Source organism: Diabrotica virgifera, chromosome 8, assembly GCF_917563875.1.
Source record: "Diabrotica virgifera virgifera chromosome 8, PGI_DIABVI_V3a".
Lineage (NCBI taxonomy): Eukaryota > Metazoa > Arthropoda > Insecta > Coleoptera > Chrysomelidae > Diabrotica > Diabrotica virgifera.
This window is the reverse complement of record NC_065450.1, coordinates 187271104-187295971: the sequence shown is the minus strand read 5'-3', so window position 1 is coordinate 187295971 and position 24868 is coordinate 187271104. Positions and strand designations below refer to the sequence as shown.

The window sequence follows — 24868 nt, the reverse complement described above, 5'->3', positions numbered from 1 at the left end:
CACGTGCAGTTATGCCATCACCGCATTTTTTTATGTAAATAATTTTTGTTCTTATTCAGGGCTCTGGATTAAATTTCAATTTAAATAGGTAATGATAAATGATACCATACTTTTAGAGTTCTGTTTTTAGAATCGCAAGCCGAAAATAAAAATTTACATCACACAAATTATTAGTTAATATCTGTGTGTCACCATAACAGTATGATTTTTATTTTTTTAATGTTCTGTTAACCGTCTTCTCGATTATCCGTCATACCCTTGGTCCGGTGCCCTGACGGATAATCGAGCTTCCACTGTATTTCATACTAGAGACGTCATTCATCTGAGCTTAATGATGTAATCGATGATTTTTTTAAATGGGAATAGGGGTTGTGTGGCATCTCATTTGAAAGGGTGTTCAATCCTCTATTTAGTAATATTAACAATAATATCATTATTTATACAGGGTAGCCAAAACAATAATTTTTAAATTACATTAATTGACGCAAAAAGAAGAATGTATGTAATTTATTTAACTCAAAATACATTGTACTGCTGTCAGTAAATAGAAAAAAATGTTTATTTCACACATAAACATTTCGTTTCACTTAAATTAAATCACAAACAGCCTCCCACCTACCTCTTGACAGTTTGAACATTTAATTTAGCGAAAAGCAATGTTTTTTTTTGCCAAATAAACATTTTTATCTATTATCTGGCATCATTAGAAAGTATATTGAGTTAAATAAATTACATACATTCTTTTTTTTTTCGTCAATTAATTTAATTAAAAAAGTATTTTTTGGCCACAAATGAGATGCCACACGACCCATATTCCCATTTAAAATAATCATAGATTACGTCATCACGCTCAGAAGATGGATAACGTCACTAGTATGAAATATATGCCAAAAAATTGAAATTTAAAAATAAAAATCGACGTGTTTCGGGATTTTTCTCCAAAGCCGTCCATTTTAGAGAAAATGAATTTATTCCATAATTTAGCCCATCTCTATATAGGAGAAAAATGTTATGTATTGTTTTAATTTTATTTTAGAAACGCATCATGTCATCTATGATATATTTTAAAAACTATCGTAAAATAAAAGTTTTTAAAAGACATAAACTACACAATTTTAATGAATATGCATCATGTTAAAAAAACGAATTCATGGTTAAAAGATAATGTACGTACCTGTCCATTGATCAAAATGTTCGGATATTTGTACCCATGCATTGTCCTTTATCTTGCTATCGTGATAACCTGGGTCCGATGCATCATACAAAAATGGGTATTCTCTGACACTCTCAATTAAAAGTTCGTCCATATTATTTCAAAAGAAACAACGCGTTTTCAATTAAAAAATCAACAATATAATATTTTATAACAATTATGACACACTGGCGCCGACTGGCCGTTCAGAGGCCGTTCGACTCCAACGGATTTTATTCTACTCGGAGAATTTCGGCCGTTCCGTTTGCGTGCTGGCCTGTGCCGGGCCGGGCTGGCTGCTCATAATGGGTTACGTTGCATTTAAAACTATACAAATGAATTTGGACTGTCCTGTGCCGTGCCGGGCTGTGCCGGGCTGTGCCGTGCTGGCTGTTCATAATGGGTTTCTTGCTTAAATGAACTAACAATACAAAACCATGTCATAGAAAATGTTGAACACTATGAAGGTATATCTGGGCCATGTCATCAAACTGGGAAAATAACTGGCACGGGTCACTTTCGGTAAACTAACGTATATCTGGAAAAACACTCTAAACTTAAAGAAAATATGTATAAAACATGCATACTACAATAATTTGTACCTACGGCTTGGAGCCGTAGCCCTTACCAGAAAATCTGCTAAAAACTGGAAACAACGCAAAAGGCAATGGAACGAAACATGCCTGAAATATTATATATGCAAACAAGATTAGAAACGCCGAGATAAGACGTAGAACAAAGAAGAGTAATCATCATCATCATCGTTCAACCCGGATCTATCCACTGTTGGATATAGGTCTCCCTCAGTCGTTTCCATGCATTTCTGTTTTGTGCTGTTTGCATCCAATTTTTGTCGATCCGTTTTATGGCATCAGACCATCTGGTCAAAGTCAAGCCTTTGCATTAATGTTGCTATACGAATCACTTTTGAGTGATTCGCAAGTGAGCCTGCGAAGCCCAGATCGCAGGTTCAGCCTGAACTGCGGCAATGAAACACGCTTTTACTTTTTGTCGCTACTACCGGCGTTTCAAAGTGGGTTCGTGTGAAAAGAGAATCGCTACAATTATTGAGATCTCAGCCGACAATTATTGAGAAGTTATAGTGCTGTCGAGAAAACGCCCGTGTGAAAAGGAAATGCGTTTTGCATTGTTGTTAAATGACGACTTAAAGCAGCGATCGAAAACCAGAAACTGTCGACTTTTTGCTGTCGACTTCAGACTTCAAAAAGTGGTTCGTCTGTAAGCGGCCTTAGTTCTCTTGTTAGACTTTAACAAATGAGGCCCTTAGAGGTCAAGGGGTCTAAGTAGCAAAATCAACATTTTGAGAAAACACAAGTCAAAGTTGAAAGATTAATGTAAGAGGGAAAATTAAAATTGAATCATTTTGACTGTGTAAGAATGATAATCAGGTCTTTTTATTTTTATTACCAACAGCAGAAAGTATTACAACATTTGGTTATTGTTTTATGTATAAAAAATAATTGATGGTGCGCACATAGATCCCTTTACCTCTCATTAATTTTGTAAGAATGAAAATGCTCAATGTGCGCAAAAATACATAAGTGGTTTTATTTTTATTTTTGTAAATTCTTTTTATACAACAGTATTAAAACAGAAAATATTATATGTTGGCACCCTAAAACTATTTAATTGCTGTCATCTGAGTCATAAACGTTGTTACCAAAGTGATTATCATCATTTTCATTGCCTTCAACAGTACCTGGAGCTAACGGTTTTCCAGTCTTTGCTTCGTGAGATAGGCTTAAGTAAAACTCATGGTATATCGGTGGGACGAATTGCAAGAGTTCCATCAGATCTTCATACTTTTTGTATTTAAGCTTGGGCTTTTCAATTATCGGATGAAACATGGGAAACTGATTAGGAATTCTACCAGCTCGTTGTTTCTTCATTGGTAATTTTTTGTAAGGCATAATACCCTCAGCTGATGTTGTCTTATAAAACAGAGAGTCTGGGTTTGCCTTTTCATAATGCAATATCTGCATTCCTCGTATCCCTGGCACATTTTTTCGGAAGTACTGATTAATAACTGAAGATCAATAAAGTCTTCATCCATTAACTTAGTCACAATAAATTTTCTACTTGCTGAGGCAGTCAAACTTATCCAGTCTTCTGGTACAAAGATATCACGTTGGTTCTTCTTCTTTTTAAGCTCTATGATGCCAAAATCTTGATCACATTCATTGTAAGAATGCCCAGCTACTAGAAAGTGGTGATCAACAGTTTCAATTTGGGTATTCTTAACAATATAAAGCCAAAATTTGACAATTAGGTGGCTTTTGTTTTGCCCTCCACAGTTGTCACTGAACGCAGAGATGTGTTTCACAGTCGGAGGAAGACTTTGAACAAATTTTAATAAACAAGAAGCTATCTCCTGGCAGCCCCTACCTGCCTGTCCTTCGTGCCACATGTACATGTGGGCAGCTTCACTTGTTAGGTTGTGAATATTCAAATTATATGTCCAGAGTTGGCGCAAATAATAGGCTTTTGAATTTGTCACATAAGGTCTCGGCATCATCTTTTGCAAATCAAAGCATATCGAAACTTGACTGTCATTCTTTAATAATTTGCACTTTCTTTTAGCTTCTTTAGCTGCCTCTGCCTTCCTTAAATGAAGTTCTTTTTCAACTTCAGTTGCTTGCTTCTCATCAGGCGTGCCGTGGCTAATTTTCATTTGTAACTTGTCACAAGTGACACAGGTGTCGGTGTGAGGTCTGTGGAAGCTTAGCATGAATTTTGTTTGGAATATAAATCTGTAGAAGCTTTCTTTTTCAGGTTCCACATTTTTTTCTTCTCTACAAAATTTTTCATACAGTTGATATATAATTGACACATTCAAGCCTGGGTTTAGGTATCTTTGGTTTGGAGATTTAGCCCTACTGTAATGGCTTGAGTAAGTCGGAAAGTTTCTTATATGCTCCATAATTATCTCCACTTTTCTTGCTGGAATTTTGTTTGGCGGTTCCCTCCTTCCTCGTTTGTCACGTTGTGATATGCCAGATGGATTTATCTTTTTTTTAATAATAACATTCCTTATCCTTTTGTTAGAAATGTCAAGAGTTTAAAAAAAACCTTGCACACTCTATGACCACCCAGGTTATAGTTACGCGATACGTCTTTATGACTGACTGCAGTCTCTTTCTTCCTCTTAACAGGCTGCAATTCTAAGGCACCATTTAAAAACGATGTCTGAAGCTCCCAGTTACCTAGCTTCCAATATTCATTAAATATTGATTCCCTCTGTTCGTAAGGAATCTTTTCGTTGCAATGAAACCTACGCCGGTGATTATATTCACGTAACTTTTTTGACTCGTGTTTTCTCATATTACGATCCAGATAAGCATGCCCTGTGTTTCTCAATTTCCTTTTCTTATAACATTTCCATGTTTCCTCTCTTCTTAGCTTCTTTTTCCCTTGTTGAGGTTCAAGAGGAAAAGTATTGGTTGGTCCAGGTCTCCCTTCTTCTTCTTCTGTATTATCTGAAAAATATTCACCGTTAATCAAAAAAACAAAAATTAAATCGTATCATTTATGTGGAGGAAATATTATACTACTTTAAAAAATTAAACTACTTTTCAATATCTGCCTTCACAACGCCAATATTCCAACATACTGGAACAACGCTACTATGATTCTATTACACAAAGCAGGAGACAAAGCTAATTTAGAGAATTACAGACCGATTAGCCTCCTCAGCCATTTATATAAGTTATTTACGCGAATAATAGTTAAGAGAATGGAAAGAAAGTTAGAGACTTAACAACCAAGAGAACAGGCAGGATTCCGAAAAAGTTACGGAACAAATGCGGAACTACGGAACGAATACAATAAACCTCTAGTTCTGATTTTTATCGATTTTCACAAAGCCTTTGACAGAGTTGAGCTTAGCAAAATATTACAGGCACTTAAAGAATGCAGGTTAGATTATAGGTATACAAAATTATTATACAAAATATACTTACAGGCATAATAGTTATTGCACATATTTGAGATACAATTAAGAATTTAATATTTAAGATTGGAGCATGGCTCATTTTACCCGTATGCACGCCAATGGTGAATATTAAATTCTTAATTGTATGTTAAGAAATGTGCAATAACTACCTCTTAAAACCCAATAACTACCTCTTAATTTTGACCCAAAGTGTATAAATTTAATAAGACAACGAAGTGTGTCGTTCCTCCTCAGATTTATTAAATAATAACTTTTACCATACCTGAAGAAGAATTACCAGATTGCTCATCATCCTCAGGATTATAATCTCTGTCTATTTCGGAATCATGGCCTTCTCCAAATAATGGCCCTTCACTGCTACCACTTAAAAAACTGACATTGTCATCATGTGCATCTTCATAATTCTGCTCATTACTTTCCTCGTGAATAGAATCTATAAAACGTATCATTTTGTAAAAAAATGTACAGTTGCTATGTTTATTATTACTGCTATATTAATTCTTGCATATTAATAAAATACTAACTATATCTAAATAGGACAGTAAGTAGGAATATCTAGTAATTACACCTTACCTGCATATTGTAGGCTAGATTCAACTTCTTCCTCACTTTTTTCCATTTAGTAAGAGTTTTAGGAATTGTTTTATTATTGTAACACCCTTAAATAATATAATATATACTTTGAAAAACACCAGCAGTAAAATAACTTTTAATAAAACCATTTACAAAGAAAATATAATCAAAATCGTTCTTAATAACACCTATGTCAACTACAACTAAACTGTGACGATTCGTGGTATAGGGATCTAAGTGCCTTTGGACCCCTAGCGTTCCAACTTTAAACTTATCACTACTCAGTGGTTAAGGGGCACCACGCTAGATGGCAGCATCTATCAAAACAATCACTTGGATCTCTTCACCACCAAATAGATTAATATTTTTACAACTCATTCATGCACCTAACTCATTTTTTTCAAAAATGTTACTTAGACCCCTTGTGCTCTAAGGTCCTCAAATATAGTATCAATAGGTTAAAAAGTTGAGCTACATACAGGGTGTCCCAGACTAATTTAGCCAGGCTATATCTCTTAAATGAATAAAGATTTTCGAATGGGACAAAAACTGATCTATTCCATTTGTAATACACTGTAATATGGCGTAGAAAAAATCATCCCCTAAATATTCATCCCTTAGTTACAACCCCTAACTTTAATTTTTTTAATAGCACCCTGTACATTTTTTTATAGTTTTGGATGTGGTCTTCGATCGTCTATTACACATGTTTTAAAAATAAAATCGGTTAGTAAGTAATCAAGAAAAATACCAGTTTATTTTTGATAATTGTGTCCCAGACTAAATTTCTTAAACGAATAAAGATTTTCGAATGGGACAAAAACTAATCGATTCCATTTGTAATACACTTTAATATGGCGTAGAAAAAATCATCCCCTAAATATTCATCCCTTAGTTACAACCCCTAGCTTTAATTTTTATTTAATAGCACCCTGTAACTAAGGGATAAATATGTAGGGGATGATTTTTTTTTCTAAACCATATTAAAGTGTTACAAATGGAATAGATCAGTTTTTGTCCCATTAGAAAATCTTTATTCGTTTAAGAACTATAGCCTGGATAAATTAGTCTGAATTAACAAAAATAAACTGATGTTTTCTTGATTATTTATGAACCGATTTTATTTTTAAAAAATGTGTTGAATAGACGATCGAAGATCACATCCAAAACTATAAAAAAATGTACAGGGTGCTATTAAAAAAATAAAGTTAGGGGTTATAACTAAGGGATGAATATTTAGGGGATGATTTTTTCTACGCCATATTACAGTGTATTACAAATGGAATAGATCAGTTTTTGTCCCATTCGAAAATCTCTATTCGTTTAAGAGATATAGCCTGGCTAAATTAGTCTGGGACACCCTGTATATCAAAATTGTCAACCAATTAAGTAACTTAGCAGATAATTTATGACTTTTTAAATACCTAGTTTAACTGTAATCAATATTCGATTACGGTAAGCATACTCATATTTTATCATAAAAGGATATCGTTCATTAACTCCTACTAACTTATTATTATTGAAATCCGAAATTGCGTATACGGTGCGTCCATAAAGTAACGCATAAATTCATTATTTCGTAAATCGGCGGTGGCGACAAGGAAATATCCTGAAACATGTCGTTTTTTATTTTTAAATTATGTACTTTAAAGTGCAATTATAGACCAGGGTGGATCTGTGAAAAAACGTATATTTTTGGATGTGCGAGGTGGCATTCGGATTTTTGCAGATAAAGTTAGGTGACAACTTCAATATGCTCCTTCTTAAATATGCCCGGAATATTAATAAAAAAATTAAAATATTTAAAAATTTCGAAAAACATCGATTTTTTTCTATTTTGTTTGCTCATAACTTTAAAACGATTCATTTTGTATCAAAGTCGTAAGGAATTAAATTAAGGATAATTGAATTTTGTATGATGAACGACTGATTAAAAATGTCTTAAATTATTACCCTTTCTGCAAAATAGCAATAAATAGAAAATAAGGGGGCAAAATAAGCTTGTTTTTATTCAATGTTTTTCAACCACTGTGGTTGCATTTAAAACTTGCATAATTCGCTTAGAAAGTTCTTACAACATAGTTACTTAAATCGTTCACCAAATTTCATTAAAATCGACCTGATAGATTTTGCAGAACAATTTTGAAATCTAAATTTTTATCTAAGTTTAAATTTTTTAAAAACCTTCTTAAGAAAAAGTAGACCATTTAGAAGTTTGCTCATTTTTTTACATATATAGAGGTTCTCGGACAGATTGGATATTAGTGCACCGTAATATGTCTGTGTAGATTTTATTAGATTCGAGCATGACATGTAACACCGTTGCCGTATCCTCTATTTTTCATACTATCACATTACAATTTTTTGTGATAATTTGTGAGTGAAATGTATCATTTTTTGTGTATATTAGGTATGTTCTAATATGTTATGTATACATAGGTTTTTACTTGATTATTTTAAATCATTGTTGAAGTTTAACTTGCTAGAAACCTTGTAATGTTGTGTAATGTGTAAAAAATAAGTAGTTTTGAAAGACCAATTAAAGTAAAGTTTATTATGTTGTTGTTTTCACCAATTTTGAAAAAATGTGAAAACGTTGTGAAAACCAACGTTGTGAAAAATGTGAAAACCAATTTTGAAAAAAATCCACGTCCGTCTGTCCGTCCGTCCGTCCGTCTTGTCTGTCTGTAAACTCAACTCCTCCGTCATTATACCAGATAGAATGACAAATGAGGTGTCAAATGAAAGCTTATAAATCAAGGATGGTACTAAAGGTGAGAAATTTAACCTAGGCTGTCTGTCCGTCTGTCCGTCCGACCGCGAATATAATTGCTTCGTCACTATACCAGGTAGAACAACAAATGAGGTGTCAAATGAAAGCTTATAATCCAAGGATGGTACTAAAGGTGAGAAGTTTGACACCTCATTTGTGATTCTACCTGGTATAATGACGGTGTAATTATATTCGTGGTCGGACGAATAGACCGTCAAATTTATAAGCTTTAGTATCATCCTTGGATAATAAGCTTTCATTTGATACCTCATTTGTGATTCTACCTGGTATATTGACGGAGGAGTTATATTCGCGATCAGACGGACAGACAACCTAGGTCTAATTTCTTACCTTTAGTACCATCCTTGGATTATAAGCTTTCATTTGACACCTCATTTGTCATTCTACCTGGTATAGTGACGGAAGAATTATATTCACGAGCAAACGGACAGACGGACAGATAACCTAGGTCTAATTTCTTACCTTCAGTATCATCCTTGGATTATAAGCTTTCATTTGACACCTCATTTGTCATTCTACCTGGTATAGTGACGGAGGAGTTATATTCGCGGTCGGACGGACAGACGGACAGACAACCTAGGTCAAATTTCTCACCTTTAGTACCATCCTTGGATTAAAAGTTTTCATTTGACACCTCATTTGTCATTCTACTAGGTATAATGACGGAGAAGTAAACGTTCTTATAAAACTATTATTCTATTATTCTTGTAGGTACATTTAACATTGATTGAAATTATGAAAGAAATAAAGGAAACAGTATGGCAACACTTTGACGCACAAACATAAGATTCAGCTGTGGGTTACATAAGGTGCACTAATATCCAAGCTGTCCGAGGTTCTCTACCTGTCTAATACACTTTACAGAATTAAAATCGGATTATTTAAACGGCCTCAGCACTGTTTTAAAGTTATAAACAATTTTTGGGCTTATAGACAAATACAGTGAGGACGTTTGAGTTGGCATAAATTCATTTTCTCGAGAATAGGCGTCTCTGGAGATAAATCCCGAAACAGGTCGATTTTTATTTTTAAATTCTAAGTTTTGGGTATATATATCATACTAGTGACGTCATTCATCTGTGCATGATGACGTAATCGATGATTTTTTTAAATGAGAATAGGTGCCGGGTGATAGCTGAATCGAAAGGCTATTCAATTTTGTATTCACTAATATAAACAATGACATAATTATTTTTACAAGGTTTGAATTAAAAAAAAATTGAATTAAATTAATTCCAATATTTAGATTACGTCATTACACCCAGATGGATGACGTCACTAGTATGATATTTATGCCAAAAAATTATAATTTAAAAATAAAAATCCATCTGTTTCGGGATTTATCTCCAGAGTCGCCCATTCTCAAGAAAATGAATTTATTCCAACTCAAACGTCCTCACTGTATTTGTTTATAAGCCGAAACATTGTTTATAACTTTAAAACAGTGCTGAGGCCGCTTAAATAATCCGATTTTAATCCTGTAAAGTGTATTAGATAGGCAGAGAACCTCTTTATATGTAAAAAAATTAGACAACTTCTAAATGGTCTACTTTTTGTTCAGAAAGTTTTTAAAAAAATTGAACTATTTTAAAAAAATTTAGATTGCAAAATTATTATGCAAAATCTATGAAGTCGATTTTGATGAAATTTGGTGGACGGTTTAAGTATATTGTAACAATTTTTTAAGGGAATTATGAAGGTTCTAAGTGCAACCAAAGTTGTTGAAAAACATTGAATAAAAACAGTCTTTTTGCCCCTTTATTTTCAATTCATTGCTATTTTGCAGAAAGGGTAATAATTTAAGACATTTTAAACCAGTCGTATATTCTACAAAATTCAATTATCTATATTTTTTCCCTACGACTTTGTTCCAAATTGAATCGTTTTAAAGTTATAAGCAATGAAAGTAAAAAGAAATCGATATTTTTCGAAATTTTTAAATATTTCAATTTTTTATTAATGTTCCGGGCATATTTGAGAAGGAGCATAAGTCAATTATAATTATTGAAGTTGTCACCTAACTTTATCTGCAAAAATTCGAATGCCACCTCTCACATCTACCTCAAAACAGATCCGTCCTGGTATATTATGCATTTCCACCCATTTTTGTATATATTATTTCCTGTTAGTCCGTAAAGGAGCATAGGGCATCCACGAAGCTTCTCCATTGGATTCTGTATGTGGCCATAGCTGCTACCTCTCCCCAGCTCTTTCTCATACCTTTGTATAGTAGACGTTTTGCCTGGCGTCATCCTGAACACAATGCAAAAAGTTCAAGTCTCTAAGCGCTGTATTTAAAAATCGATTAATTTTGTGCCAAATGCTCTGACTCTGGTCTATTATTGCAAGACTTTGTTTTCCTATCAACTTCAAAACATCAATGACAGTAAATGTAGGTAACCTGGATGACGGCCAGAATTTTGGTGGTTCAGAGAGAATCAAATATGCGCTCACTGAAGAAACTCTAACAAGAGTTGAAACTAGTTAGAGCAATTTTAGCGCTCTCTGAACTAACTAAAATAAGACTGCTCTTGTTTCGATTCACAACGAAATGATTATTTACACACAACGCATAAGTCTAAGGATATTTTAATAATTTGGCAGTACCAATGACAGATATTTCATGACCATATAAATTTGTTTGTACTATAATTGTTGATACAGACACTCACTTCTTATCAAAAAAATTGTAAAACTGATAGCAATACGTATTTTAGAATGATTTTTATAAGGGACAAAAAAATCGACATTTTTACGTTTTGTTTATTTTTAATTTTAGTCACTTTATACCATTCTTGATTAATAGGTGAGTTAAAGATATTGTCTTTTTACCATGCAACGACAACATTTAACGTTGGACGAGATAAATAGAGCCGTGGGCCTCCTTCAATAGTCCAGGGCTCATCTGTTTAGAGATGGACGTTGAGAGGTGACTCAAATTTTTGTTGCAGAAATTGCTTGAAAATAACTCAAATAATAATGTGTGAGTTATCCTCCCACTCAAAATGGTCCGGAACATTGTTTAAATAATCAAAATGTCAAAATATGAAGGAAAAATTCGATTTTCTTATTGGTTTTTTGATTATAACTTTAAAACTGTTCATTTCTGAGAAAAGTTTTACTAACATAAAAGTTGTGTAATTAAATTTCCTACAATACAGAATTGGTTAAAAATTTAAAAAATAGTCACCCTTGTTGCAAAATAGCAATAGTTGCGAAAAAAACCATACCAAAACAAGTATTCGCATTTTACGTTTTTCAACCATTTATGCTCCACTTAGGACCTTCATATTTTACCCAGAAAAACTTTATGATATCGTAAAACAACACTGTAAATTTTATTAAGATCGGTTTAATAGATTTTGCAAAATAAATTTTGCAATCCAGCTTTCGCAAAAAAATTCATTTTTTAAAAATGTTGCAGGACTGAAAATACAGCAGATAGTAAGTTGAATTTTTTTTTGCTTATAGAAGTGTACTGTACCTTTCATTTGCAATTTGCAAAATTAAAATCGAATAATTAAAACGGCGACAGAAAATTTTTTAAATACAACATTAATTTTTGGTGCTACGCGCAGGACAGCGGTGTTCGATTCACACAAGTTGATTTCCACCAAAATTTCTTCTAATCTTTATCTAATATATTATTTTCTTACTCTATATTTTGTTGTATTTTAATATTTTAATTCCACAAAAATCAAACTAATTTTATTATTGTTTGTGAAATATTGTTTAAACAATTGCATATGTTTAATAATAATAAACTTTTATTCTCTGAGTTAAAATATATGACCAAAGAAAGTTTTTGCTAAAAAAAGTGTTATTTTAAAGGATAAAGTATGTGTTTTTATTTTGCAATAAACAAATTTATTTATTTATATCGAAATGTAATAAAAATTAAAATGTATCAATCATTATTAAAGGTCATTGAAATGCCCAATCAGAGCAAACTATCCGCTGTCCTGCGCGTAGCACCAATAATTAATGTTTATTTAAAAAAAATCCTGACACCGTGGCAGTTAATCGATTTTAATTTTGCAAATTGCAAGTAAAAGGTACAGTACACTTCTATATGCAAAAAAAAATTCAACTTGCTATCTGCTTTATTTTCAGTCCTGTAACATTTTGAAAAAACGAATTTTTTTTGCGAAAGCTGGATTGCAAAATTTATTTTGCAAAATTTATTGAACAGATCTTAATGAAATTTACAGTATTGTTTTAGTGTATCATAAAGTTTTTCTGAGTGAAATATGAAGGTCCTAAGTGTAGCATAAATGGTTGAAAAAACGTAAAATGCGAAAACTTGTTTTTGTATAGTTTTATCGCAATTATTGCTATTTTGCAACAAGGGTGACTATTTTTTAAATTCATAACCAATTCTATATTGTAGGAAATTTAATAATGCAACTTTTATCTCAGTACAACTTTTCTCGGCAATGAATACTTTTAAAGTTATAATCAAAAAACGAAGAAAAAAATCGAATTTTTCCTTCATTTTTTGACATTTTGATTATTTAAACAATGTTCCGGGCCTTTTTGAGAGGGAGGATAACTAAAATATTATTATTTGATTTATTTTCAAGCAATTTCTGCAAAAAAATTTGTGTCACCTCTCATCGTCCAAATGTACTAATATTTTTACAGATCCGCCCTGGTCTAAAGCTGGTATGCGACAAACTCAAGTTGCTGACCACCTGGGTGTCTCCCAAAGCGTCGTAAGTCGTTTGTGGCGTCGGTTTAATCACACTGGGAGTCCAGCCGAGCAACATCCAGGACGTGGTCGCTCTACAACCGTCGCTCAAGACCGATATTTAATTTTAAATGCCAGAAGGCAGCCAACAATCACAGCACCCGAGCTGGTTAATGAATAACAGCTTGCACATAATGTAACAATTAGCCGCAGTACTGTGAGGAATCGTCTCCATGAAGACAATCTTCGTAGTCGGCAACCACTGAGATGTCCACCTCTATCTAGAGGCAATCCCGCTGCAAGATTAACCTGGTGTCAAGAGTTTCAGAATTGGACTGACAATGACTGGGCCACAGTTTTGTTTAGTGACGAGTCTAGGTATGGATTTCATCCAGATTCTCGTCGAACAAGAGTTTGGAGACTATCCGGAAATAGAGAACAATTACGACATCTTCAAGAAGTGTATGCATACAGAGGCGGTACAATAATGATATGGGGCGGAATCATGATTGACGGAAGAACTTACCTCATTTTCCCACGTGGCTTTCTTTAGAATTCAGCAATATTTGGACACTATTCTTGAACCTGTTGTGCTCCCGTTTGCTGCTGCTGTTGGAGAAAATTTTTACTTTATGCATGATAACGCTCGACCACATGTTGCGCATATTGTAACAAACTGGTTTGATAACGAGGTTATTGATGTATTGCCGTGGCCAACACAATCACCGGACTTAAATCCCATTGAGCATGTATGGGACATGCTCCAACGAAGAATTACTCCACATATGGGCAATATCTATAATGAGAGAACAATGGACACAACTACCTCAAGCAGACATTAACAATGTGATTCGGAGCATGAACAGTAGATGTAGAGCTGTGATAAACCAACGTGGTGGCCATACTTTATTTTAAGTTTATATTTCGTATATTTGATATTTTATGGTGGTATGTGACACATGGGTGATTTGCAATATATTTTTTCTACAACCACTATTCAAAGTGCACTTTTCTGCACGGTTTTATGTTAGCACACTTGATATTTTCTCACAGTATAAGATATTTGATATTAGTGTGCAGAAAAGTGACGTTTCTGTGCCGCAAAGTGACGTTTCTGTGCCGCAAAGTTCTTTTCTGCACAGTTGACTACCTCATTCTGAGTAACGTTATATTCTGTTTACATCCGTGGACTACCGCATTCTGAGTAACGTTATATTCTGTTTACATCCGTGGTTAAACTTTAGACAACTATATAACCTATAAGACAATTATTATATTTAACTATAGCATAGAAACTAAATTATGGATGTTACAACTGTTTTATTTTACAATTTTATTCTTATTAAACATTTTATAATTATCAAATAACCAATAAGGATTTAGCAACCTGTGCAAGAGACGTCGAATGAAGTAGGTTTTGTGTAAATCCGTGACTGCATAAATATAATGTCAATAATGTGTAATAATTGTTTAAATTTAAACAAATTAAGGCAGTGCATTAATTTTTTAACTGATTTCTGTGCAATTTATTTAGGTATAAGGAATTTAAATTGATTAGTAGGTATTAATTAAATACAGTTTAAAATTTTTCACATAGGTAGGTACCTATTATAATTAATCGTCGTTTGGAAATTGTGATTTTTATTTTTAGGAAAAACTGTGCTTGTAGAAAAAGTATAGTGTGAAACACGTGCAGAAAGGTAATTGCTCACTCGTTTGAATTGCGGCACTCGCTTGCGCTCGTACCGCAACTTTTCAAACTCGTGAGAAATTAGTACCTTTCTGCACTTGTTGCACAATATACTATTTTTTGTTCCAATTTTCTGTTTTTTTTTTCAATTTATGGTTTTTGACATATTAAACAACAATTTAAACTACAAATTTTGTGTTACTTTTTTTAAGTTGATTCCAGATAAATAAAATACGTCTATTTATAAAAATATCCCTAGACTTTTGCGTTGTGTGTGTTATTTTTATTAGTTTTACTCCTATTCTGAGTATTGGGAACTAATATTTGTTGGAATTTTACCGAGCTGGACAGGCGAGTAGTGAGATGCAAGTTGATAGATCTCCTCGGCCTTCTTTGCTCCGGCGATTCGTTGGCTTGCAAATTTTTAGAAGCCACGAATGGTGTAACCAGAAGATTAGTTCTGCTAAGTTTTATTTTTAATATTGTTAATATTAAAAGTAAAACTTTCGTTAGTAACCTACATACTTTATTTCGACTACTTCTTTTTTCCATTTTAGCGATTGTTTTACAAACAACATAGTCAACAATAATTATTGTTTCTAGACTAAGAGCCGCTATAGGTGAAATTTCTTAATCATTTTAGGCACGATGGGACCCTATAACTTAAATAGTAGAACCTAAAAGAAAACGTTTGAACACTGTGCCGTCAGTTTTCAGTGGCACATGCGTCGACAGTGGCGCATCAAACTTTCCACTTATGGACGGGATAAATAAATTAAAAGATACCCTCCCTTACTAACAGAATTAAATTTTTTTTATTTTTTAAGTTCTATGTGATTAACACATAGGATTCATCGTGATTTTAACCCACCACCCCCTTCCCCCTGCCCCCACCATCAAAAACTTCATTTTTCGTTTTTATTTTTTTTTTTGGTGGGATGCAATCAATTTTAAAATTTAAAAAAATTCACACGCATAGTTGAGGCTTTTATAAAACATGCCTATTTTTTATAGACCCATAGGTAGAGTGTACATAACCTCAAAAAATTAAAAGAAATTTTTTTTTCAAAAAAGCATATAACTTTTTTTGAGGAATAGCTGCAGGTTAAATTTTTGCTTAATCTTGTGTGTTTTATCAAACACTATATTTTTAATTTTTTTCAGATTTTTCCGTAAGTCTCCCCACCTTCAAAAATCCGAAAAACTGTTTTTTGGGGGGTTTTGGGGGATTTTCCCTATTTTATAGACTTCATAATATATCAAATCAATTTTGTTTTTATAGGTTATATGTAACTTGAAGTAACTGAGTTCTTTAGAATATTTAAAAATCAGAAAAACACGTTCAAACCCCCCAAAACCCCCTTAAAAAACAGTTTTTTGGATTTTTGAAGGTGACCAACGTTACAGAAAAATCTGAAAAAAATCAGAAATATAGTTGACAAAATACACAAGACTAAGAAAAAACTAGATCTGCAGCTATCCCTAAAAAAAAGTTATATACTTTTTTTCAAAAAAAAAATTTTAAAATTTTTTTGAGGTTATGTACACTCAACCTCGAGGTCTATAAAAATAGACGTGTTTTATAAAAGCCTTACCTATGCGTGTACATTTTTTGAAATTTTAAAATTGATTGCATCCCACAAAAAAAAATAAAATCGAAAAATAAAGTTTTTGATGGTGGGGGCAGGGAGAAGGGGGTGGTGGGTTAAAATTACGATGAATCTTATGTCTTAATCACATAAAACTTAAAAAATGAAAAAAATTAAATTCTGGTAATTAGGGAGGGTATTTTTTAATTTATGTATCCCGTCCATAAGTGGAAAGTTTGATGCGCCACTGTAGATGCATGTGCCACTGAAAAGTGACGGCACAGTGCCCAAACGTTTTCTTTTAGGTTCTACTATTTAAGTTATAGGGTCCCGTCTTGCCTAAAATGATTAAGAATTTTCACCTAGTGCTTACAATACCGAGCCAAAATCTCAATACCGGTATTTGGTATTTAAAATTTCAAATACCGGCATCCCGGTATTAAAACCGGTATTATGAATAAAAAATATACATTGGTGTGATATCGACTTGTCATTAAATAATATACATATGAAACCTATTAAATTTTGTTTTCAAATGAGTAGACGTTGTTTATAATATTACATAGAGAGTAGGAATAGATAGATACAAAAAAGGTGCAAATAGAAAAACTATATATTTGATTCTAGGATAAATTTTGCGTATAATAGGATAGTACTTTTACTTATGAAATTTGGTATTTGTAAATTAAATTAACTTTAAATTATATTGATACAAAGATTACCTTACTGTGACATAAATATATTCAATATAGATTACTCTGTATTTAGACTGCTATATATTTTCAATTATTATAAATAATTCAGAAAATAATTTATACACTACAATACACAAAAAAATTAAAAATAGATCTAAAAATGTAAAAACAATTCTGATTATCTTACGGCTTATTTATAAAATAAAGTAGTCTAATTTTGAAAATTTAAGAATTTTTTATAACTCATTTTATATATTTGTATAGACGAGATTTAATAATTTGGTTGTAGAAACTGATATAACCCTTCGCCTGAAATTTACGACATTCACGCTTTTAGAAAACGCTATACTTACTTGACTTGTATGTGTAATAAACGTGTTTAATAAATATGTTTTACAAATGATAACGGTTGTTTATCTTCAAAAAGAATTTCTTGTAATAGCAAAAAATATTTCACAAGAAAGTTTATTGTGCATCAATTCACTTTTTATAAATTAAGCTAATACCGAAATACCGGTATTTTTATTATAAATACCGGTATCGAATACCGGACAAAAATCTTCCGGGATTCCGGTATTCGGGATCCCGGAGTCCCGGTATTGTAAGCCCTATTTTCACCTATAGCGGCTCTTAGTCTATTCCTCGTTCTAAGAAATATACGTTTCTACGTATGTAGGTATAAAGGTGGTAGGTATAAAGATTCCGTAGCTAGCAGGAATTTAATTATTGTAAATTTTTCCAAGGTTGGCTGAGTTTAAAGGGAAAATTTATGTCTTAAAATAGGTACTTGCTATCCCACTTTTGGAAACATATTGTAGTATCTTCGTACAGCCAATACACCGTGCAAAATCTTGAATAATTTCTTCAAACCAAATTTCTTCAAAATTCAACCAAAAATCGCCTTTTGTATTTTTATGTTTATGAAATTTATACAGGGTGTTTGGTAAAGAATGGGCCATAGCTTAACCCTAGATTCCTGAGGTTAAAATAGGTCGATTTAAGCTAACTTACCTTAGTACGAAAATTGATAATAACCAAAATACAGGGTGTCAAAGTTAAACTTTTATTTTATTTATTCTTGAATATTTCCTGGCAGGCATGGGGGAACAACACGAAATTTGGTAGGCAGGGGTTTTTTGGGACGGCAAATCTAAATTATCCACCAAAAATCATGTATTACCCAGAGGGCGCCACATACATCTTTTAGCGCTCATTTAATACATTCAATTTTTTTTATCCCCCATTCTACATACTTTTTGAATCAAAACTTAAATTCTCTTAATACTGTTACTTAAAAAAGGTATACATACTACATTCATCTCTCTAAACTCAACCGTTTTCTAAATAAACAGATTAAACTGCGATGCAACACAATTTTTTGCATAAAAACATTGTAGTTATACCCAGAGGCGGCTCTAGCCCATGTAGCGCCCGTGTGCAGTTGATGCCCTGGCGCCCTTTTAGTCCTTGGACCCACATATAAAATTATGACCACACCGTCGAAACTTTTTGTACTTGTTATTTGGGTGGAGTCGGCAAATCACGGTGGAGTCATTGGTATCACGGTGGAGTCATTGTTGCGGTTACGTGGAAGAGCGCTTCTTAGCTGGTGTTTCTAGGAACATCATCTAAGAGCGAACGTCGCCTTTTGCTTTATTATAATTATTACTGTTTGTCTAGTTTGTATTTTTTTTGAAAAAAAGCAATAAAGTCATTATTATTATTATTATTATTATTAAATTTGGAGCTTGGCGCATTATGATAGTGGGGCGTTTGTCTGTCAAGCTGTCACGAAGTTATCAATTTTATGCAAGAAAAAAATGTGTAACCACATTGGTCATTTTATTTTAATCAATGGTTTTTATCATATAAACAGCGAAAACAATTTTGCCGGACAAAAATATTGGGCCACATATGACGCGTCGGACACGCTAAATTAAATATGTCAATTTATGAAAATAATAAATTTATTATCACATGACTAACTTTAACACAATGTAACAAACACAATCCAAAAATAATGGGTTCAAAATTTTCAAAAAATTTTCCGAAATTTTCCCTCTTGTCGGAAATTTCTTTGAAAATTCGAGAAAAGAAACTACAGAACGATGTTCGTCATTGTTCAAGGAGTATGTACACAAATTTTCAGATCAAAATTTTTCCAAAATTTTCCTTCTTGTCGGAAAATCTTTTGGAAAATTTTGTGTACAATTCTATGTCACGCTCTTTTAAATGTTGTACTTAGTGTGTGTACCAATTTTCAGCTAAATCGATTCAAAATTAACCGAGAAAAACTGTTTTAAAATTTTTTTTGACAATGCCTCCTCGTAAGGGCGTTGATAACCTAAAATAATTAAGTTTTCTGTTCGTTTGCATAACATTTTTGTCACACAATTACATTTTTAGTTTAAGAATATAATTACTTGTAACCTACTTCTTTTGTCGGAAAAATGGTTTTGAAGATAAGATGCAAGAATCTAGCATAGTTTAAAATTATAGTTTACTAATAAAAATTAAACTTTTTGTCTGACTGTCGATTTGCTCCAATATTTTTGTCGAACACTTAGATTTTTGAGTTAGAATATAATTACTTATAACCTCCTATTTTTGTCGGAAAAATGGTTGTAAATAAAAAATTCCACGAAATTGACATCTTCGGCGCATCCGACTGCGCATAAGCCCCGTGAAAATTGTCCGACAAGGTATTGTAAAAATGTTTTATGGTGGATTCTGTTAAAAATAGCCATGTGGTAATAAATTTATTATTTTCATAAATTTTACATATTTAGCGTGTCCGACGCCTCATATGGCCCAATATTTTTGTCCGACAAAATTGTTTTCGCTGTTTATATGATAAAAACCATTGATTAAAATAAAATGACCAATGTGGTTATAAATTTTTTTCTTGCATAAAATTAACAACTTCGTGGCAGCTTGACAGACAAACACCCCACTACCATAATGCGCCAAGCTCCAAATTTGTCCGACCCCACCCAAATAACAAGTACAAAAAATTTCGACGGTGTGGGCATAAATAATAATTTTATATGTGGGCCCGAGGACTATTTGGTAGACGCGCAGTCAAAATGGAATAGTCGAATAGGTATTACCTACCTATTACTAGTACATAGGGTACAGAGAGTGTTATGTACGCTTATAATGTACACAAAAATCCAGATGCAAATAGTGCAATATAAATTATGTAGGGAGCCAATAGGTATTCACAGCGTCAGAAGAGCCTACTCGAATCTAATCTACGATGAACTACGTATTTTCAGTATTACAAAAAAAAAACCATCAACAAATTGTTAATATGGATAATTTTTGAGAAGCTCTGACTCTGCTGAAAGTTGCAATAATTGTGGTAGTAATAAAAGAAAAATCTTCCTTTTAAATAATTTTAATCAAAAGAACAGCCGCTTTACTCTATATTTACATGTTAACTTAAATATAATACATAATCCATTCCGTCAACGCTTATTTCGCAAAATTACCCCGCGACACGTGTACAAACGCCTTTGAAAACGCCCGGCAAGTCCCAAGCAATTTGACCTTTATAGGTTCCACAACCTATTTCGAAATCATTGTCGATATGTCTTCAAATGAATCAAAAGATTGTCCATTGGAGCGTTGGACGGACAGACGGGCGGGCGGCAATCTATAAATCGCGCCTAATTGCCAATGTAATTTTTCATTCATCGTTTTAAAGCCTATTTTATCTTGAAACAAAGTAAAGGACCCGCTCTTTGGCGCTCGGCGCCCCCAACATGCCGGCGCCCGTGTGCACCGCACACCCTGCACAATAGGTAAAGCCGCCTCTGGACCCGAAATAGTTATTTTCGTAACTAAGTAGTGCCGCACGAGACTGCCGTTGACCCGAACGACGCGATAGCGGAGTTCGGGCAAGCAGTCGAGTGCGGGGAAGACACTTTCCGCATGAGTTAGGAACAATATTTTTTCTAGGGCCGTACGTATGGAAAAAAGCCACAAAAAATAGAGTTATATCAATTTTTATTTAGAAGTGAAAATAGACAAATTAATTCTTTGACAAGGCTGTCAAAACCAAACTTTCAATATAATGGGTTACCACAATGACGATATTGGTTTCCATGACGACGATTCAAAACCATTGTAATTGTCTACTGATCTGACTTTTAAATAATTATGTCAAAATAATTTTATTTCATGGAATTATCGCGCTAATTTCATTAAAACATGAACACAATAAGATAAATTTGAAATAAATTAGTAAATAATATCTAAATATTAGTTTATTGCATGTATTATAATATATTATAATGCCATAATACAAGGTATTTTACTTTCCCGTACGCCGTGCGGGAAAATTTACATTCACGCACGCCGTGCGGGAAAGTGCAAATTTCGGAAACGAAATGCGTGCATGAATGTGGCTCTTTTAGCACGGCAGTAGAAAAAATAATTTTAAACCATAATAATTTCCAAAAATCTATCGCAAATTTTTTTAAATGGGATTTACAATGCAATTTCATAAATATAAGAACTTGTACAATTATTATGCTTTAAAATTTATTTTTCGGGCGTAACTAGTGATGTTAGAAGAGAATATTGTCAAGAGAATATTCTCGGCCAGAAAATTCTCTCGAGAATATTCTCGGCAAAAATTTTCTACATTTTCAAAAACCGAAACAAAAATAAAAACTAGATCGGGTCAAATTATTGTAATTTGAAAAATATGAGGTATATTGTTTTTGCCAATCCCATGAACCACTAGCAAGGGTGTTTACATGTCAATATTTATTGTTTTGGTGCAGTATTAACGTGTAAATATTTAGAATGGTGTTCATTTAAGCAGAGAAGAACAAGTTGAGGAAACTGAGTTTGTAGATAATAGGTGCGTTCGCGGGTACAGTTGACAAATTGTCGCCGACAATTTCTAACCTCATTTAATATAAATAATATCGTTAATAGATAAATAAACAAGGTATATTTACTTTTAATTAATATTAATAACTAATTATTAAATTATAATATTAAAATATACCTTGTATATTTATCTATTAACGATATTAATTATATCATTTTAAAGTGCGCATGCGTTTTGCTGCTAATTTGTTGCCGACTAGTCGTCGACAGGCTCCCGCGAACGCACCTATTTTAGCAACTTTAAAATATGGTGATGAGTCGGCTGACATAATGCCAGATTTGACACTTTATCGGTCTAAGGAGGGATTTTTTGGAAAACCATACGTTGTAAAATCAATTGAAAAACTAGACTTAATCATATGGTGAAAAGGTACATTTTTCGGAACAAAATTAACTAAAATAGTACCTAGTTGATATATTAAGCATGCCTTAAGAAAGAAGTTTCAGTACTTATGATTTTTTTATCCACTCCTCTAAAAGAAAAACCGGCTCACTGCTGAACGGGCTCGTAAGGTAACTTTTATTGCTCACAATTTAAAATTGTTAGACGTAGACCAATCCATGACTGAGCTGGCCACTCATGAAAAACAAAATCCCACAACTCATCACATCAGTACATTGAAATGCAGATTGTAGATGACTAGGATGAGCTAATGATAGAACTATATTCTGAATCTGAGGTCTCATCTTTTATCATACCACATCGATTATTTGCTATTAAGAAGAAAATTTCATTTTTTTATCAAAGAAATTTTGTGTTTTCTGTTGTTTTTGTATTTTTTTATATACAAAGAACACTGTTGTTTCTTCTCATAATTTTGTATATAAGATCATGATTTTTAAAATCCTATTTTTCATCTTCAACAATATTCTTTAGTTGCTTCATGGGGTTCATTCTCAGAAAATTCTCCATATCGAGAATATTCTCGAGAATATTCTCCGATTTTTCAATCTCGAGAATTTTCCAACACTAGGCGTAACTACAGTTACCTATATTATGCAAAAAAATATGTTGCACCGCATAATTAAAATGCGTTTATCTCGAAAACAGTTGAGTTTAGCGAGATGAATGTAGTATAACTTTTTTAAGTAAAAATACATATTAAGAGAGTAAAAGTTTTGATTCAAAAAGTATGTAGAGTGGGGGATAAAAAAATTGAACGTATTAAGGGCACAAGAGAGGGCTGAATGAAACCCTAAGGAAGAAGATAGACTTTTCTTAACCTAGTTCTTTAATTTAATAATTTAGTTTTTATCGGAATAAGAGTCAATATTACGTGTGTTGATATGCGATATTGTTTACAAACAGACATTATTTGGGCTATGCCGCCTCTGCATTGGCAATGAAAATGCATGTGTATTGCCATGGAAATTTATAGAAAAATAATTTATAAAAAAAATAAGAACGTATAAAAAAGGAACAGTTATACGTTAGTGTAAAGTATAAGTTATAAGTTAATAAGTAAACACTTATACGTGTTAGTATAAGTTAATTAAAATTACAGAATTTTAAAATATTTATATATACTTACACAGCTTAATTATTAGTTGACACTTAGTTAAAATTACCAGAAAATCATAAATTTTACTTATGGGAAAATCCGAGTGTTATACAAGAAGTGTTAGTTAATTACCTACATGTAGCAAAACGTGAAGAAATTGACATATTCAGCGATATTTACAAAAATATGACTCGATTAATGACAAAACCAGAAATTTCAATGTGTCTGGCAATTAATACAATCATCAATTTTATCACAATATAAACAAATCCCTGCTGTATATTTTCACTTTCATAGAACAAAATACCTGTTAAAATTTCAATATACATAACCTATATTTTGACTTCAAGGTTAGTTTCAAAATAAAACAAAATTTAATTTACCTTGATATGGTGTTGGAATCAACCACTCTTTTGGCGTGGTTTCACTGACATTTGGGCACTATAAATCCATATTGTTTTTCCGAACTATCACTCATAATGAAAATACACTTCACAAACACGCTATCTGTATTCTCGCTACCACCTTACAGTCAGTTACACCTGTTTTATGTTTTGACTTCGCTGAAAACGGAATCGGAGGCTCACCGTCCGGCGTTGTCAGATGTACGGCTAATGTTTCAGTAAAGTTTTCAAAATCAAAAATATCAAGAGGCAAGAGGCTTTTCGTAAAACTTAATACATTTATAGGTATGTTAATTAATATATTATTATAGTAGGGGAGGAAAATATGCTAAATATGCAGTTTTGCTTTGGGGCAAAAAAGCATATGCCATCCTCATTGCTTTGGGGACCTATTGGGTTGTGAAGAGTAGGTTCTAAAACCAAAAAAAGTTAAGTAAAGATTTCCATTTTAGTGGGGACTTTCAATTTTTAATTTAATTTTCCATTTCCAAGAATCGTTTTTCCGATTATAGCGCCATTTATCTACATTTCGAAAAAATGTTTCAAATAAAAGTTACTTATTTTTACGTAAGGAAACTGAATCTGCAATAAACATGAGGGCTCCTATTTAAAATTTTAAAGTAACCCCAGAGGCGGCTTTACCTATTGTGCAGGGTGTGCGGTGCACACGGGCGCCGATAGGTCGGGGGCGCCGGGCGCCAAAGTGCGGGTCTTTTACTTTGTTTGGGGACAAATATTCGATAGAAGAGCAGGGTTGAAGCAGTAAAAGCTCTTCGTTTTAATATGAAAAAAATGTATGATGCCTTGTTTAGCATATGTTCCGATAACACCAAAGATGCAGAGTAAAGAAATATGGCAAAT

The 24868-nt window shown here is 32.8% G+C and overlaps 1 protein-coding gene across 1 annotated transcript in view; it reads right to left on the bottom strand.

The window, feature by feature from the left end:
• LOC126889419 (probable phospholipid-transporting ATPase IM) overlaps nucleotides 1–24139 on the bottom strand; it is a 534973-nt gene extending 510834 nt beyond the window's left edge. Inside the window, exon 1 of the mRNA XM_050657714.1 lies at nucleotides 23987–24139. The gene's annotated coding sequence lies outside the window, so the exon portion shown is untranslated. The remainder of the gene's footprint in view (nucleotides 1–23986) is intronic.
• Nucleotides 24140–24868: the final 729 nt, after the last annotated feature.